Source organism: Ambystoma mexicanum, chromosome 7p (assembly GCF_040938575.1).
Source record: "Ambystoma mexicanum isolate Mex_15411 chromosome 7p, UKY_AmexF1_1, whole genome shotgun sequence".
In the NCBI taxonomy this organism is placed as follows: Eukaryota; Metazoa; Chordata; class Amphibia; order Caudata; family Ambystomatidae; genus Ambystoma; species Ambystoma mexicanum.
The window spans coordinates 776,191,309-776,195,996 of record NC_090939.1 but is presented as its reverse complement, the minus strand read 5'-3'; positions in this window follow the sequence as shown (position 1 = coordinate 776,195,996).

The window sequence follows — 4,688 nt, the reverse complement described above, 5'->3', positions numbered from 1 at the left end:
ACCACCAGGTTAGCTGGTGGGCCTCCTAAATTATCGCCTGTAGCCTTAGTCACACTCCTGATTGGAGACAAGACAGCAAAGCTTCCTGTCCTGGTTCAGGACAATGTCCCTGCTAACACTCTTTTAGGAAATGATCTAGTGGAGTTGGGCTTGATCTCGGATTGTCTCCCCATGGCTGCTGCAGTCACTAGGTCACAGGTGACACAGGGTCTGGCTGTGAGTCGGGTACCCGAGCCAAAGGTGAGGCCTAAGGCAAGAAGACGGAAGACCAAGAAGGCCACCTCTGGGAAGGGGGCTCCTTCTCTTCCTGCTGTTCCTACAGCACCCATTGGGATCCATGCTCCGGACGTGCTGGGTCCAGTGGAAAACCCAAACTCAACTCCTGAGGGAGAAGAGGCAGAAGGCTCTCCTGTGGGAGAGGTTCTCAACCCGGAGGACCACCCCAACCTTCAATGCCTGTTGGCTGAAGGGGGACCCTCCCGGGCAGACTTCTATAAGGGACAGAGAGAGTGCCACTCTCTCAAGGATCTGAGGAAACGGGCCCTGTCCCAGGCACAAGCACAAGTACCTAGAACATTCTGAATCTATTGGGAGGGTGAGCTCCTTGTTAGTGAGTCCACTAAGCCTGAACCTGGTGCCCTCAAGAGGTTGGTGGTATCCCAGGTTTACAGGGCCTTCCTGCTGCAGTTGGCGAATGAGGTGCCCTTAGCTGGTCATCTTGGTACCAAGAAGACTAAGCAGAGGCTCTCTGCCCATTTCTACTGGCCTCGGATGGGAGTAGAAGTAGAGTCCCACTGCAGGACCTGCCCAACTTGTCAGTTGTCTGGCAAGACTGGAGGCAGTGTCATTGCCCCACTGCAACCCTTGCCAGTGGTTGGCACTCCGTTTGAGAGGGTGGGCATCGACATTGTTGGTCCCCTTGACCCTCCCACTTCAGGTGGACATCGGTTCATCCTGGTCTTCGTTGATCATGCCACCAGGTACCCTGAGGCTATACCCCTTCGGACTGTTACTGCCAAGGTGGTTGCCAGGGCTCTCCTGGGCATTTTTACCCGTGTTGGATTCCCTAAGGAGGTTGTCTCCGACAGAGGATCCAACTTCATGTCTAGCTACATGAAAACCATGTGGAAAGAGTGCGGGTTAAACTACAAGTTCTCCACCTCTTACATCCCCAGACCAATGGTCTGGTTGAGAGGTTTAATAAAACTCTCAAAGGCATGCTAGGCGCTTTGGAAGAGCCCCTAAGGGGGAAATGGGATCCCCTCCTGCCATGCCTGCTGTTTACATACAGAGAGGTACCTCAGGAGGGTGTTGGTTTCAGCCCCTTTGAGTTACTCTTTGGACATCCCGTGAGGGGGCCCCTTGCCTTGATCTGAGAAGGTTTGGAGGCAACCCCTCCAGATCCGGCCCAGCAAGTGGGGGACTATGTGTTAGGCCACAGATGGACGATGACACGGATGATGGGTCAAGCAACAGCGAATCTCAAGGCCAGCCAGGAACTGAATTAAATACTGGCATGACTTTAAAGCCCTGCAAGGTGATTGGACTCTGGGACAGGAAATCCTTGTGATGGAGCCTACCAAGCCTAGAGCTTTGGCAGACAAGTGGACTGGACCCTTGAGGATCATCTCCAAGATGGGCAAAGTCAATTATCTGGTTGACATGGGAGTCCCTGGGGTAGCCCCTCAGGTTTTCCATGTTAACAGGCTTAAGCCTTTCCACAGGCGAGCAGAAGTCTCATGTCTCTTGCTAGCTTTAGAGCATGAAGAGGATGAGAGTGAGCCCCTTCCTGATTTGCTGCATAGCAACCCTCAAGATGGCTCAGTGGAGGGAGTGCACCTCTCTCCCGATCTGACGACAAAGCAGCATATAAGGCCTTGAAGGGCTTTGCTCTGGCAGTATGCCTCTTTGTTCTCACTGACACTAGGCCTTATACCTTGGTGTAGGCACGAAATTGACACTGGTGATAGTGTGCCTGTCAAAAGCAGGTGCTACCGTTTGTCAGATACCGTTAAGAACCACATCCAGGCAGAGGTTGCCAAGATGTTGGATCTGGGTGTGATTGAACCCTCAACCAGTCCCTGGTCCAGTCCAGTGGTCCTTGTCCCCAAGTCAAGTTCCCAGGCAGGTACCAAGGATTGGAGGTTCTGTGTGGACTACCGAGGAGTCAATGCTGCCACCAAAACTGACGCGCACCCACTGCCCAGGGCTGTTGAGCTCATGGACACCATAGGTGCTGCCAAATTTGTGAGCACCCTTGACCTTTACCTCAGGCTATTGGCAAATAGCTCTGACGGACCATCCGAAGGAAAAGACTGCGTTCTCAACAACCGAGGGACTCTACCAGTTTAGGTCATGCCTTTTGGGTTGAAGAATGCCCCTGCCACCTTCCAGAGATTGGTCAATCATCCGCTCACTGGGCTGGATGCCTTTTGTGTGGCCTACTTAGACGACATTGCCGTCTAAAGTTCCACCTGGGAAGAGCATTTGACACATCTGGATAAAGTGTTGCAGGCCTTGAAAAGGGCTAACCTCACTATCAACGCCACCAAGTGTCAGATAGCTCAGGGGAAAGTCACAAATCTTGGTCATGAGGTAGGAGGGGGTCAAATCAACCTCTCCCCAGTAAAGTACAGGATGTACATGACTGGGAGACTCCCACTACTCAAACCTAGATGAGCCTTTTTGGGCCTCACTGGGTATTACCGCAATTTCATGGCGGACTATGGAACCATAGCTGCAGCACTGACAGCTCTGACTTCACCCTAACAGCCTAGGAAGGTTAATTGGACTGAAGACTGTCAGAGGGCCTTTAATGGCTTGAAAGAAAGTCTGAGTAGGGTGCCTGTGTTGTGTGCACCTGACTACAGCAAACTCTTTATCGTCCAGACGGATGTCTGCGACACCGGAATTGGAGCTGTCTTTTCCCAGTTAGATGACAAAGCGAGGGAACACCCGATCATATTCATCAGTAGACAACCCAAGGGTAGAGAACTTAGGTGGGCTACTGTTGAAAAGGAGTGTTTCAGTATAGTTTGGAGCCTTAGGCGTTCTAGGCCCTACCTTACGGGGTCTACCTTCAAGGTCCAAACAGATCATAAGCCACTAAAGTGGCTTATGCAGATGAAGGGTGAGACCCCGACACTGCTTGGGTGGTCCATTAGCCTGCAAGGGCTAGACTTCACCATAAAGCATAGACCAGGGAAGAGTCACGATAATGCAGATGGCCTTTCCAGAAGGTATGTTGACCATCTGGATGAGGGTGTCTATCTCTTGGGAGATTAGGCACCCTAATTTCAGTCTGGAGGGAGGGGACTGTGATGCTGGAAATGCATTGGAGGGTCAGAGCCTCCCTGTCCTTGTCCTGTAGTCCTTTTTCATTTGTGTTCTGTATTGTTTTCTGCCCAGGAGTCCATGTGGGACTCCTGGCAGTGCAGCTCTTCCTGTTTTTGGTTTGGTGTACAGACCCATGTAATAACCTTATGGCACCCATGGGTGGGAGTACAACCCTGTGCCCCTAGTGTATGTTTTTGGGCACCTGTGTGTGGCCCAGAGAGCAGGGTATGGGCTGGTGGCAGCTCCATGCTGAATTTGACAGGTGCTCTGAGTATCCTTCATTTTGGGATACACAGGCCCTGCCGTTGGAATCAGTTGATTCCCGATGGGAAACAAGATGGCCCCTGTGGCCTCTTGCTTTCTATTGCCTGTTACCTTGTTTTCCCAAAGTCATGGGAAGTCCTGACTGTCCCTTCCCCCTGACTGGCTGTGGGGTGTAAGTTCCATATATGGTGTTGTTGTGAAGTCCAGGCCAGACTGGCTGGAGCCTTCCCAGTGACTGTATGTTGTGGCTTACACCCTGTGGGTGGGACCTGGGTGAATGAAGTGTGTGGCCAATATGAACCTCTTGTTGTGGATGTCTGAGTGTGACCCGGCAGTGTGGATGAGAGACAGAATAGTATATCTGGGGACCTCTGACCAATGGAAATTGTTCAGAAGCTGAAGTTGAAACTGGTGCGTAATCTCGAAGCCGAGCCTGAAGAAGGTTGACTGCTGTCTCCCTTTGCCGAAAGCCGTTGAGACTGATCCAAGAGAGGACCTGGTTAGGCGCCCTCTTCCCGTGCTCCGAGGGACCATCGAGCACCGGCAACCTTCGCCGAAGCACCCTGGAAGTCAGACCCTCGAAAGGCTGCCAACCGGAGACTGGGACCGCCAAGGAGAACGAAGATCAGCACCAGACATTCCGTCCACCATCGTCAACCAGGGTCCACAAGTCTGCTGTAAGCACCGGAGGCCCGTCAAAGCCGTGTTGCCCAGAAGAGGGGACTGCTTGATGCTGTGCCGACGACGACCGGAGCCGCACGCTCCTTTGCCTAAGACTTTTGATTCACGTACATGCTCGTCCGCACCGCCGCCCGCCTTATCCCGCTGGAGAAGGCAAGGCCGTCGACACGCCGAGGAGCATCCGCCGGTGGGTTTCCCGCCACCCAACGACCGTAGAGACACCGGACGACTCAACACCCTTGCTGTGCCACAGTTCTTCTTAAACTCTTTGCGACCCTGAACTATCATTATCGAGGTGCCCCGCACGCCTCTTCCTTGCAGGACGCCTTTGCTTCATTGACGACGAGCACCACTGGGACCGAAGCTGCTGCCTCGACGCCGTGTTTACTTTCTTCGTGGGATCTCGA